At 46.3% G+C, this 14,060-nt stretch overlaps 1 long non-coding RNA gene across 3 annotated transcripts in view; it reads left to right on the forward strand.

The window, feature by feature from the left end:
* The window catches only part of LOC135210275 (uncharacterized), a 78,476-nt gene that overhangs the window by 44,194 nt on the left and 20,222 nt on the right, over positions 1–14,060 (forward strand). For 2 of the 3 annotated variants that reach the window (XR_010313480.1, XR_010313482.1), the window contains exons 2-3: positions 7,287–7,359; positions 8,907–9,870. This is a non-coding gene — a long non-coding RNA (uncharacterized LOC135210275). Of the gene's footprint in view, positions 1–7,286; positions 7,360–8,906; positions 9,871–14,060 lie in introns of those variants that run through there. The other variant, XR_010313481.1, reaches the window with a different exon arrangement.

A 14,060-nucleotide genomic window follows, 5' to 3' on the forward strand; every position in this document is an offset into this window, starting at 1 on the left:
TTCATTGTGACTGACACGGTATTGGGTGAGGGAGAGAAGGATGTATCCCATCCTCACTAACTTTTCTCCTTGATTATGTTTTTTGTATTTTTAAGGTTGTCTGAAGATACAGGGAGTTTTTTGAGTATCTTTCAGTCTTTTAATGTCTGGTGTATTTCTTAAACGTTTGTGGTGATCCCTCGTTTTTCATTGTATTTTGTGGTGATTTGTACTGCGCCCTGAGCAGGGGCATTATAGTCTTGTCCGTTACTGTCACGTCCTCAACGGCAAGTACTTATTATTGTGTCCGACGCACGGATCCATATATCCTGTCGGTACAATAAAGGCCAGCAGACTACAGAGGCAGTAACCACTGAGTCAGCGGTCTTTAAAGGTAAGGAACCTATATCTTTGGATAATTCCAACAGTTGTTATTTTAGCTGCATTGTCCCACCACCTAAATGTGTCAATCAGCTATATGTAACCACCGGGTAAGTTATATAAGTGAAATGACATTTTTATAATAATATAAGTTTCACTTATACTTACCCTGTGGTTACATAACGAAGCCCGCCCTCCTCCCCTCATATGGACAGGTAGGCATGAAACTTCTGATTTATGGTTGGAATGGTTCCCGGTACCCGGTAGAGGGCGGGAGTAGAGGGATCACCTGTCAAACCATTAGCGCTACCGCGAATTTCAAATTCTGCCGTGACGTCAGGAGACGACAGCTATATGTAACCACCGGGTAAGTATAAGTGAAACTTTATATTATTATAAAAATGTCATGTTGTTTACCTGTCTATTTCAGTAGTTAGCTGTCTCTTACCCACCACCAATGGGTGCTAATCAGCTAAGTATATATCTGGCAAGGAAGTTGAATGTATAAAAATGATATTGTCATGATACAATAAAGTTTGTTCATGAAACTTACCTGGCAGATATATATATAGCTGTATTCTCCGAAGTCCGACAGAATTTCAAAACTCGCGGCACACGCAGTGGGCGGCCAGGTGGTAGTACCCATTCCCGCCGCTGGGAGGCGGATATCAGGAACCATTCCCATTTTCTCTTATTTCATATTTTCTGGTCGCCGGCCGGTCGGTAAAACACCTGTTTACAGACCTCCGCCCAGGATTTTTGGATTTGACTCGTTATAAGTATCTAAGATTGACTTTTGGTTTTTGACTCTGGATTGTTGGATTGGCATACGCGATAGTGGACTGTTTTTGGATTTTGGATTGGCTTTTCTATGAACGTGATGTCGGGATCAAGTTCAGTGAGCTTCAGAGTGTGTGTGAGAAGTGATTGCAAGGTGAGGCTACCGAAATCATCGGTAGACCCCCACACAGTATGTATGGGGTGTAGGGGGCATGTTTGTTTGCTGGTTGATCGTTGCATTGAATGCAAAAGTTTGACTGAGGATGAATGGAAGGTGTATGAATCCTATCGGCGTAAGTTGGAGCGCGATAGGATCAGGAGGTCTTCCTCCAAGAGCGGTTCTACGAAAGGTAAGGGAAGTAACATTTCTCCTATTTTAACACCAGTAGAATTTGCTTCACCTAATCCTGTGTTGTTGCCTGAGGGCCCTAGTTCTGTGTCTGGAGAAGGTAATGCCCTTTCTCTGATTCTAGAGTCATTACGCACTCTAGAGTCCAAAGTGTTGGCCCTTGAAAATGGCTCGAGTAAAGTGTGTGATCGTGCCCCCTAGTGTTGTGGAGGGGGCGTCAGATCGGCCCCATAATGCCTCTAGGTCTTGACCTCTGTCGGACTCCCAGAACTCAGGGAGTGGGCATGTCGAAAGCCGCAAGAGGGTTACGGGGGCTCCCCACCGATCTGGCGTCCCTTCGGCAGGACCTGTTGCTTCTTCCCAGGCTGCCAAGGAGCGTGCTCAGGCTCGCATCCTTAAGGATGTTTTTCGTCCTCCGAGGCGCCCTCCTCGCGCAAGGGGTGGAGCGCTCGGAGAGACTCGCGTCCGTTGAAAAGGACTTTTCCTAGGGAGGACGCTTTACGTCCCCTCTCTCCGCTCTCGTTGCAGTCTTCGCCTGCGTCGTATGACGCGTTTCCTCCACAGAAGAGAGGTAGGACGTCGTCGAGGACGACGCTGAGAAGCGCTTCTCTCGCGCCTCGGAGAGGCAGGTTGCGTGTACCATAGTGGAGAAGGAAGGAGGTCGGTCCCCCCACCGCCCCCCTGCGTCTTCCTTCGGTTGCCGTTCACCAACGAAGAGTATTCTTGCGTCGCTTCAAGACCAATTGTCGGCCTTAATGGCTCGGAGCGTCAGGGATGGTTCGGAAGAGTTAGTGTCTCATTTCGGCACTGTTTTCCTCAAGAAGAGAGCGCTTTTCTGCAATTTTACAGCGAGGTCTGTTTCTGCATCGCAGAAAGCAGAGCTTCTCTTTGCACCTCTTTCGAGCCATCTCTTCCCCCAGGCTATGGTAAGGGACCTGGCAGTGAGCCTACAAGAGAAGGCTACCCAGGACCTCTTGGCCCAGTCTTCAAGACGTCCCGCAGTCCCTACCACGTCGTCGTCTGGACGACCTCCTAGGAAGGTTAAACCCTTTCGTAGCGCTCCTAGGGAGAGGACTTGCAAGAGGAAGAGGTTCCTTCAAACCTAAATCCTCTAAGTGAGAAGAAAGTCCTTCAGATGCCGGTCGGAGCCAGGCTAAAGTTCTTTGCGGGGGCGTGGAGAGAGAGAGATACAGATGCGTGGTCCCTCAAGATAGTGGAACAGGGGTACAGATCCCCTTTGTGGACCCCTCCTCCTCTTTCTAACGACTCCCAGAGATCTTTCCCCGTCGTATCAAGGGGAGAAACATCAGGTTCTTTTAGATCTTTTGGATCAAATGATCAAGAAAAGAGCGGTGGAGCAGGTCTTAGACCTGGGGTCACCAGGATATTACAACAGACTTTTCCTGGTACCAAAGCAGTCGTCGGGGTGGCGTCCAGTCTTGGACGTAAGCAGCCTGAATCTTTTCGTAGAAAAGAAAAAATTCAAGATGGAAACACCTCAGTCGGTTCTAGGAGCCTTAAGACTGGGCGACTGGATGGTGTCCTTGGACCTACAGGACGCATACTTTCACGTGCCTATCCACCCTCTTTCAAAAGAAAGTTTCTGAGGTTTATGCTAAGGGACAAAGTTTGGCAATTCCGAGCTCTTTGTTTCGGTTTAAGCACGGCTCCGATGGTATTTACCATGCTCATGAAAAACGTAGCGAGATGGTTACATTCTGCAGGAATAAGAGTGTCCCTGTATCTCGACGATTGGCTGATCAGAGCATCGTCAGAAGAAAGGTGTCTGAAGGACCTTCACTTCACGTTGGCCTTGGCGAAGTCCCTGGGACTTCTGGTCAACCTCGAAAAGTCGCATCTGACCCCAACACAGTCCATCGTGTATCTGGGGATTCAGATGGATTCAGTGGCTTTTTCGAGCGTTTCCGTCCCAGGAACGACAGCTGCAAGGCTTAGAGAGAGTTTCGGCCTTCCTGGGGAAGGAAGCTTGCTCGGCTGAGGGAGTGGATGAGTCTGCTGGGACCATTTCCTCGCTGGAAAAGTTTGTTTCCCTGGGAAGACTACACCTCAGACCTCTCCAGTTTTTCTTAGCAGACGAATGGAGAGTCAGAGAGGATCTGAATGCGACCCTTTTCATCACCAGATCGGTGAAGAACCATCTAAGATGGTGGTTAGATCCTCGGAAGTTTCGAGAGGGGTTGTCCCTAAAGCTTCTGAGCCCAGACCTAGTGTTGTTTTCCGACGCCTCGGTGTCGGGATGGGGAGCAACTCTGTGAGGGGAGGAAGTGTCAGGCACCTGGAGGGGGGAACAGGTGTCCTGGCACATCAATGTAAAGGAACTAGCGGCGGTTTTTCTGGCGCTACAGTTCTTCCAACAAAAGGTTGCAGAGAAAGTAGTCCAAGTCAACTCGGACAACACCACAGCCCTTGCGTACCTAAAGAAGCAGGGAGGTACACACTCCCGTCCTCTTTTTTATTTAGCGAGGGAGATTCTGCTGTGGGCAGATGCGAGACGGATAAGGATCCTGACGAGATTTATCGCAGGAGTCCAGAACGTCAGAGCAGACCTTCTCAGCCGACAAGATCAGATCCTGCCGACGGAATGGACGTTGCACCAGGACGTCTGTCGAGAGCTCTGGAGACTGTGGGGGTGTCCGTTAGTCGACCTATTTGCGACGTCGAGAACAAAGAGGTTGCCTCTTTATTGCTCCCCTGTGCTGGATCCGGGAGCAGTCGCTATAGACCGCTCTGCTCTGGGACTGGACGAACCTGGACTTGTATGCCTTCCCGCCATTCAAGATCATGGGGGAAGTAGTAAGGAAGTTCGCGGCATCGGAGGGGACGAGGTTGACCCTGATCGCCCCGATGTGGCCCGCGAAGGAATGGTTCACGGAGGTAATGTCCTTCATCATAGACTTTCCGAGGACGTTGCCCTGGAGGAAAGATCTACTCAGACAGCCCCACTTCGCAAGATATCACCGAAACCTCTCCGCTCTGGGTCTGACTGCGTTCAGACTATCGAAAAGCTGGCCAGAGCGAGAGGTTTTTCTAAAGCAGCTGCAAAGGCGATCGCCAATGCTAGGAGAACGTCCTCGAGAGCTGTTTACCAGTCGAAGTGGGCTTCCTTCAGGGCATGGTGTAGAAAGGAGGGAATTTCCTCTTCCACTACCTCTGTGAGCCAGATAGCCGATTTCCTGCATATTTTTAAGAAATGTACAGAAGCTGGCTGTCCCGACCATCAAGGGATATAAGAGTATGCTGTCGGCAGTCTTCCGACACAGAGGACTAGACCTGTCTGATAACAGGGATCTTCACGATCTCCTGAGATCTTTTGAGACATCCAAGATACCTCAGGCGAGGCCTCCTTCTTGGAACTTGGATTTAGTCCTTAGACTGTTAATGTCGAGTCCTTTCGAACCTCTACATGAAGCGTCTCTTAGGAACTTGACGAAGAAGGCTCTTTTCCTAACTGCTCTGGCGACGGCGAAGAGAGTTAGCGAAATTCAGGCCATTTGTAAGCGAGTGGGCTTCAAAGGGGACAATGCTGTCTGCTCTTTGAGTCCCACTTTCTTAGCAAAGAATGAAAACCCGTCGAACCCTTGGCCAAGGAGCTTTGAAATCAAGGGTATGACAAGCCTTGTGGGCCAAGAACCTGAGAGTGTCCTGTGCCCTGTCAGGGCTCTAAAGTTTTATGTCCACAAGACTAAAGAAGTACGAGGTCCCTCAGATAATCTCTGGTGTTCGGTTAGACGACCCGATATACCATTATCCAAGAACGCCTTGGCGTTCTTTCTGAGGGACGTCATTAAAGAGGCTCATTCGTCTTCCACACAGATCGATTTGAGCCTCTTGCGAGTGAAAGCTCACGAGGTCAGAGCTGTCGCAACCCCTCGCTTGCCTTCCAAAGGAACATGTCGATCAAGGACATCCTTGACGCCACCTTTTGGAGGAGCAATTCAGTATTCGCCTCACACTACTTGAGAGATGTGAGAACGATATACGAGGACTGTTGTTCTCTTGGGCCATACGTTTCTGCAGACACAGTCTTGGGGGCTGAAGGTAGCTCTCTCCCTATCCCTTAGTTAGGTTTAGGTTAGTTTTTAGTTGTTGTGTTTTTTGGTTGTGGTGAGGCTTTGGTGAAGACCTCCCATCTCTTAGCTTAGTGTTCAGGGGGTCTTGGATAGTTGGTCAGGTGGTGGTCAGTTGCTTCGTTGCCCTCATTTGTATGGCTCTATGCTCTTGTCACATTGAGGTCACGTCCCCGTTGACAGAGCATCCAGAGCGCACCAGCACTACAGGTCTCCACCTGGCTGGCAACTCTGATTAAGCACAAGCAGGCTGAAGTGACAGTAATCACAGAGTCTACTTTGCTAACAGGTGAGGAACCAAGGTGTATATCATCTACTTAATTTAAGTTTCCTACAAATCCTATTCTGTCTCTTCCCACCATCCGAAGTTGGGATTCAGCTATATATATATCTGCCAGGTAAGTTTCATGAACAAAATGTTATTGTTATAATACAATTAAGTTTGTTCATACTTACCTGGCAGATATATATAATTAAGTGCCCACCCACCTCCCCTCAGGAGACAGTGGCACTGATAAAATATGAATAGAAAATGGGAATGGTTCCTAATATCCGCCTCCCAGCGGCGGGAATGGGTACTACCACCTGGCCGCCCACTGCGTGTGCCGCGAGTTTTGAAATTCTGTCGGACTTCGGAGAATACAGCTATATATATATCTGCCAGGTAAGTATGAACAAACTTAATTGTATTATAACAATAACATTTTTATACATACTTACCTGACAGATATATACGATTAATGGCCCACCCAGCCTCCCCGCAGGAGACAGGTGGAAGAGAAGAATTCTGATTAGAAAACGGGAATGGTTCCTAGTCCTGCCACCCAGGGCAGGGCGGTAGATCACCTGACCTACCGGTAGCGTGTGCCGCAAAATTTGAAATTCTGTCGGGGACGACGGAGTCTATAGCTAAGTATATATCTGTCAGGTAAGTATGTATAAAACTTTATTGTATCATGACAATATCGTATCTAGCTTCTCAACGGGCTTCAGTCCCTCTCCAAGAACTATTTCTTTTGAGAGCTGGACTAGCGGGTAGGCCCCCAACCGGTCTAGGATGTCTTATACCTCCCTCCAAGTATGAGTCTATCCTATTGTTAAGACCGAGGGTTTCTTTGCGTATGAATAAATGACAAATTTTCTAAGGCAATTCGTATTTTTCAAAGCTACAAACCTGAGGTCTTATCGTTATACTGCCCACCTCTGGCCGCCCCTCTTTTTGTTTAGTCATCCTGAGTTGGGAAAGACTGGCATAGATGATCGGCGTTTGACCACTCTTCACCCGATCTATGCATGCGTTGCCAGACATCACAAGATTCTTTGCTTTCATCTGCTTTTTAACTGGATCCAGCTAAGTGCTAGAAATGATCCTATTGTTAAGGCCTCAGGTTTGTAGCTATGAAAAATACAAATTGTCTTAGAAAATTTGTCATTTTGCACTTTTACCAAGGGATTTTGTAAACTGACCTATATCTGAGAGGTCTAGATGACAGGCATCAGTAAGTCCTAAAATATTTGATTTGTCACTGTTTTATTACATCTTAATATATAGCGGCCATTTTACACTGCATCCTTAAACTGAATTTTTTTTTTTGTAATAGCATTTTTATCACAGACCTAATTTTTTTAAGTTATCTGATATTATTGATGATTAATGGAATGGAGTCTTTTATAGTTTTCAAATGCCACTAATAGCTTTTATTTTTCAGGATGTCATGAAACTCAACTTCTAGTCTGAATATTACAAAATAGAGGACAAGTTCTTCAAACCAAGAAATGCTGGTAAGGAAACATGATTGATTTGCCGTTTGACATTTTTAACTTGTTTTACACACACCCAAACCTTGTCAGATGTGAATTGATCACTGATCATAGATTTGACCGTGAGACTGATGGCATCTCTCAATGATGAGTAGTGTCTCGAATAACAGTAGTACTGCAAATGATTGTATCCGTAAGGGACAGGTTTCTTACTGCTGTGTAGAAGAAAGTTGCATATTGCGGAATAACGGTGAATTGCTTACAAAGAAATCATATAATAAAGACATCACTGTTACCCAAGACCTCAGGTTGAAAAACTGGAAATTTCCTTTGAGACTTTTTAGAAAATTTGAGCCATCCTTTGACATTACCCAACATTTTAGTGACAGCACATCCACATCATTGCCAATTATTTACCCATTGTATAGATAGATTCTGTTGGAGTCTAGCAATGCTGACAGAAAGAAAATTGTTCTTTGTCGGTCTGTGGGAAGGAACTGAATTTTTATAGCCCATAAAGCATGGCCAAGCTGTAAGGTTCATCTGTTGTAGAATAAGGCCCCGTATCATGGAGATGAGAAAGTCTGGTTACATGTCTGTATAGTATATCCATGAACCAATATCATGCAACACTAGGCTTCTTGAGGACTAATTCATTGTTGGAATAACCCTGTTTGATTTGCATTACAATGTTCTTAGGTATCCCAAGTGAATTGGGCTAAGTTCTTTCCTCCTAACACCACACCTTTTTTTTCTAGCCATTGGACTAAAGCATAACTATGACATGCAAGGTAAAAGATGATGATGGTTCAGTTTTTTTATTACCAATACTGATGCTTAGAATAAGTTGCTGTACAATGGAAGGTATGACCTGAATGCATGCACAGTTCTTGAAGCTTCACCTGAGAGTATCTGCTAGTTCTTTGTCAGGTTACAGTATAGGTGGATAAAGATGACGATGTTACTACCCAAGAGCCTCACTGAGGCTTTGAGCAACACAGACTAGATGGCAGTCGAGGAGTATGTATAGGGTAATAAGAAGTGATTTGAGAAGAGGAAGCAGAAATTCCAAAATGATTTTTGATCAGGTGTTTTGGGGTGTCATTGGCCAGTTTAAGAATAGTACCTCTGATTCTATGAAAGTTGAATCCTGACTATGTTGATGGAAGTAAAGGTTCCTTGCTCCTTATTTACCTGCACCTTCAACTCGCACCTGCATTGCCTTCTGCCGTTTACTCTTCTTCCATTTAGTCTTCAGCCTTTCCTTCTCTATTTTCTGTGCTTATTTGTTTGACTTGTCACCTCATTTAAGAACTATAGTCCTTTGTGATTTGGTAATCTAAATAAACTTATTTGTAATGAAAGTACTTTCAGTTCTTTTATGTTTGAAGGGTCTAGATGACAGGTATCAGTAAGTTCTTAGACAATTTGATTTGTCAATGTTTTATTGCATCTTAATAGAAACGATAATGGGCTCTGCATCCTTAATTGGAATCAGTCCATCTGTTATTAGTACGTGTAGCATTTTTGTCATAAAATTAAATTAATAGCTTTTATTTCATTTCCAGATGTTATGAAACAGAAAAATGACCTCATCTTCTAGATGAATACTACAGAAGAGATGTTCTTCAAACTAAGAAAAGATGGCAAAAAAACAGTGTTAATTTGCTGTTTTATTGTAGTGTCTTACCGAACAATTATAGAGCCGTGATTTCCACGAGCGGCAGGATACTAAATTCAAATTTAGCGCGTCGGCGCCGCCAACACTGGTGGTGATGACGTCATCTCCCTCCACTCGCGGGAGAACCAGGTACAACTGCCCAGGTGAATCCAATTCTTTTCCTGCCGGCGTCCGGTGAACATCGGTGGTCGGTGCGGTTGGATGACTTTGCTTCGCTTTTTTTTCTTGTGGATTTGATCTTCGGAATTGGTGAAGTACTCTTTTTTGGCGTTGTTGTTATTTTGCTTTTTATTTAGGCGTTGCCATGTCGGATTCTAGTCCGTCGGGAGTTAGGTTTTGCATCTCAGGATGTAAAACTAGATTATCCAAGTTAGAGTATGATTCTCACACTAAATGTGTTAAGTGTAGGGGACAGGTTTGTTCAGCAGATCGAACATGTAACGAGTGTAGTGATTGGACTGATTCTCAATGGAAGTTTTTTAGTTCATACTCGGAGAAATTAGCTAAAGACAGAATTAGAAAAGCAGCGCTTAGGGAAAGTAGACTTAGCTCTGCTTCGTCTTGCGATGCATCTGTTCCTTCTGTTTCTCCTCAAATTGTTATGTCTCCTTTAACTACACCTCCTATTCCTCCTACTAATCCCACTTCTCCGGCTTCCCGTGTAGTTTCTTCTGACACCATTGCCAGTCTGGAATCGAGGTTAGATCAGAAATTTTCGGTACTAGCGAATACGGTTTTGCAACTTGGTAATTCAGTTAAGACGTTTTTGGAGAAAGCGGCTTCAGTTAAGAGTGTAGTTGAGGGTGCGTCTGTCTGTCCTGACACGTCTCCTAGACAAAGGTCACTGTCCAGCTCCCCCGCACCGGGGAGAAGACATACCGGAAGTCCAAGGGAGTCGATCGGGATTTGTTTGCCCACAGACAGGCGCCTCTCTTGTTGAGCCTGTTGCGCCTCAACAGGGCTCGGTTAAGCGTTGGAAAGGTGTTGCGGTCAGACGCCTTTCGAATGATTCAAGCGATTCGTCTCCGGTCGCGCGGCGCTCTTGGCGAGATTCGCCGTTTCGCGTCCCTTGAAGAGGCGTTCAGGCGCCGATTCTTCGCCTCCTCCAGTCAAGCGGTATAAGGAGCCTGAGAGTAGGGTTGCGCCGCGGCCGTTAGTGGCTCGTTCGTCGCCTCAATCTGTGCCTTTTTCGGCTCCATCTACTAGTAGAGATTGTGGTTTTAGCGCTGTAGCTAGCAGTTCTAAGGGTGTTTCTTTAGGCGCTTTTCGTCTGTTACGCCTGATGCGCCTGTTTCGCCTCGAATTTCGGCGGCTCCGAGCGAGGCGCAAGTAGTTTTTTTCCGCCTCCTGCTGAACATTTAGGCTCTTCCAAGCCTACGTTAACTGTTTTTGATTCGTCTCTGGCGCCTTTGCGCAAGCAGTTAGAGATGTTAACCAATTGGATGAATGAGTCCAAGGGTGGTTCGAAACCTTCAGATCCGGTTGTAGTTCCGTCTACTTCTTCGGCGGTATCGGAGAATGAAGAAGAAGTAGAGGGAGGAGGATTCACATCACCTCTCGTGTTATTCACGTCTCCTTAGATTTCTTCTGGTATCTTATCCAGATTATTTTGAGAAAGCGGCTCCGCGCTCCCCAACTTCGACTTTTTTGATGAGGAGGAAAACTTCAGACCCTCTCCTCCCAAAACTTGTTCTATCTAAAGCGGTTAGACATTCGTTGAAAGAGACTGAGAAATGGATGTCTATGAAAAGAGACTTAGGGAAGGCTCTTTTTGCTTACCCTCCCTCTAAGTTGCTTCGTAAGAGGTATAGGTTTTATGTAACTGGGAAGCTCCTTCTCTGGGAGTTTCTGCCTCCTCCCAGGGAGACTTCTCCAGTTTAATCGACTCCTCTAGAAGATCGGCTTTCGCCGCAGCGAAAGTTTTCTTTACAGCGCCTGAGTTGGACTACGTTGTAAAGAATCAATTTAAACTTTTGGAAGTCTTTAGCTTCCTTGATTGGACTATTGGCGGTTTAGCGGCCAAGATCGAAGACTGTCCTTCTCTTTCTCAGGAGTTAGCGGAGGATTGGATTGGTGTTCTGTCCTGTGCGGACAAATCCATTAGGGATGGATGTGATGAGTTAGCTTCGCTCATCGCCTTTGGTACCCTTAAGAAAAGGCAACTTTGGTGCTCCTTTGCTTCTAAAAGGGTTACTTCCCAACAGAAGTCTGCTCTCTTGTTTGCTCCTTTTGTGAAAGATAACCTCTTTCCAGACGATGTAGTGTTGTCAATTTTCGTCTGCGCTAGATAAGAAATCTACTTCGGATTTACTGGCACAGTCTACTAAGAGACCTAAAGCTCCTGTGGAGACTGTTCCTTCGGTTTCTCGCTGGCCCAAGTGCCTTTTCGAGGGAGAAAACCCAAGAACGCTTCTTTCGGCCGAAGTCGAATTTGCGACCTCAGTCTAAGGCCTCGGCCAAGGTTAACAAACCTTCCAAATGAAAGCTCGGTTCTTCATGCACCAGTGGGAGCCAGGCTGGCTCTGTTTTGGGAGGAATGAGAAAAACAGAGGAGCAGAAGCCTGGGTAGTGCAAGTACTCAAGTTCGGCTATCGTATTCCTCTCATTTCACCTCCCTCGCTCTCACCTGTGCCAATTCCATTCCAGACATACTCTCCGGGCTCAGACAAATTTCTGGCGCTAGCCGCAGAAGTGGAAGCGCTTGTTCTCAAAGAAGCGATAGAACAGATAGAAGGGGATTTTCCTCCAGGCTTTTACAAGCGCCTTTTTGTAGTTCCCAAGTCATCAAGGGGCTGGAGGCCGGTTTTGGATGTGAGCGCCCTGAACTTGCATGTCCAGAAAACAAAATTTCATATGGAGACCACTCCGGTCGGTTCTGGAGTCCATCAGACAGGGGGATTGGATGGTCTCTCTGGACATGCAAGACGCTTATTTTCACATTCCGATACATCGCGAATCTCGGAAGTACCTGAGGTTCATGTTCGAAGGCAAGGTGTTTCAGTTTCGGGCGCTTTGCTTCGGACTAGCGACCGCTCCTCAAGTTTTCACCAGGGTTCTATCCCCGATAGGAAGCTGGCTGCACATATTAGGAGTAAGAACAAATCTCCCTCTATCTGGACGATTGGCTTCTCCGGTCGGAATCAGAGAGTCGGTGCATGAAGGACCTTGGAACAACTCTGGATCTTGCCAGAAAGTTAGGAATTCTGGTCAACAAACAGAAGTCCCAGTTGGTTCCATCTCAGAGCATCCTTTATTTGGGGATGATTCTGAATGCTCAAGTTTTTTGGGCTTTTCTGTCCCGAAGAGGGTTCAAGGCTGTCTGGAGACAGTTCAGGAGTTCTTGGACAAAAAGGTAAGTTCTGCCAATCAGTGGATGAGGCTCCTGGGCAAATTGACGTCAGTGGAGAAATTTGTGACGTTGGGAAGACTGCACATGAGACCTCTGCAGTTTTTCCTGAGAGCCTCTTGGTGCAGGAAGACACAACCAGACTCGATTACCTTTCCTGTCACAGATCAAATAAAAGAGGACCTAAGGTGGTGGCTCTCTCGAGCAAGGTTGGAAGAAGGGTTAGATTTACGACCCATCCTCCCGAACCTACAGTTCTTTTCCGACGCATCGGACACAGGTTGGGGAGCCCTACTGGGAAATCAACGGACTTCAGGAGCTTGGTCGGAGAAGGAGAAGAAGTTCTACATAAATGTAAAGGAACTGTTAGCAATTTTCTTGGGGCTCAGACAGTTTCGGAGCTTAGTAGAAGGTCGAGTAGTGGCAGTGCATTCCGACAATTCCACGGCTCTCTCGTACGTGCGGAAACAGGGGGGGACTCAGTCTTTCTCTCTGTACGAAGTAGCCAAGGATCTCCTCCTGTGGTCAAACGAAGCGAAGGTTCAGCTAGTCCCGAGATTTGTTCCGGGAAAGATGAACGTCCTGGCGGACGAGTTAAGTCGTCAACAGCAAGTGTTACCTGTTACCTCTGGAGTGGACTTTGGACACCAAGATTTGTCAGAAACTTTGGCGCCTTTGGGGACGACCGTCAATAGACCTGTTCGCGACATCAAGGAACAACCGTCTTCCTCTCTTTTGTTCTCCAGTCCCAGATCCTCTAGCTTGGTCGGTGGACGCAATGCTGTTGGATTGGTCGGGTCTGGAAGCTTATGCATTCCCTCCGTTCGGTCTAATAAGAGAGGTGCTGAACAAGTTCATTTCGCACAGCAATGTAACACTAACGTTAATCGCTCCCTTTTGGCCCAGGAAAGAGTGGTTCCCGGACCTTCTCCAGTTGTTAGTAGACTTCCCCAGACTTCTTCCTCCAGAGAAGTGGCTTCTCAAACAACCTCACTTCAAGAGGTTCCACCAAAACTTGTCCACTCTAGCTCTGACAGGGTTCAGACTGTCCGGAATCTTGTCAGAGCGAAAGGATTTTCAAGAAGAGCTGCAGAAGCTATCGCTCGTTGTAGGAGAGAGTCTTCTAACAAACTCTATCAAGGGAAGTGGAGAATCTTCAGAGAGTGGTGTAGAAGTGCTAAAGTCTCTACTTCTGCGACCTCTTTAACAGAAATAGCAGATTTTCTTCTATTTCTTAGGAACTCTAAGAAACTGGCTCCTTCGACGATCAGAGGATATAGAGCCATGCTCTCTTCGGTTTTTCGACATCGAGGTTTGGATATTTCCTCCAATTCAGATCTGTCGGACCTCATTAGGTCTTTTGAAACCACTAAGCTCCCGCAAGATACAGTGGCTTGGAACTTAGATGTGGTGCTTAAAGTTCCTCATGGGGCCACCGTTTGAGCCTTTGAAGTCGGCTTCACTCAGGAACTTGACTAAGAAGGCACTTTTTCTTATTGCACTAGCTTCTGCTAAGCGTGTCAGCGAATTGCACCGCTATAGACAAAAGAGTCGGTTTCTCTCAAGGCAATGCTGTATTTTCGGTATCTTTGACCTATCTAGCCAAAAATGAGAATCCTTCTAATCCTTGGCCGAGGAGTTTTGTGGTAAGGAACTTATCTGATTTGGTTGGACATGAGGAGGAAGAAAGGCTCT

Source organism: Macrobrachium nipponense, chromosome 39 (genome assembly GCF_015104395.2).
Source record: "Macrobrachium nipponense isolate FS-2020 chromosome 39, ASM1510439v2, whole genome shotgun sequence".
NCBI lineage: Eukaryota > Metazoa > Arthropoda > Malacostraca > Decapoda > Palaemonidae > Macrobrachium > Macrobrachium nipponense.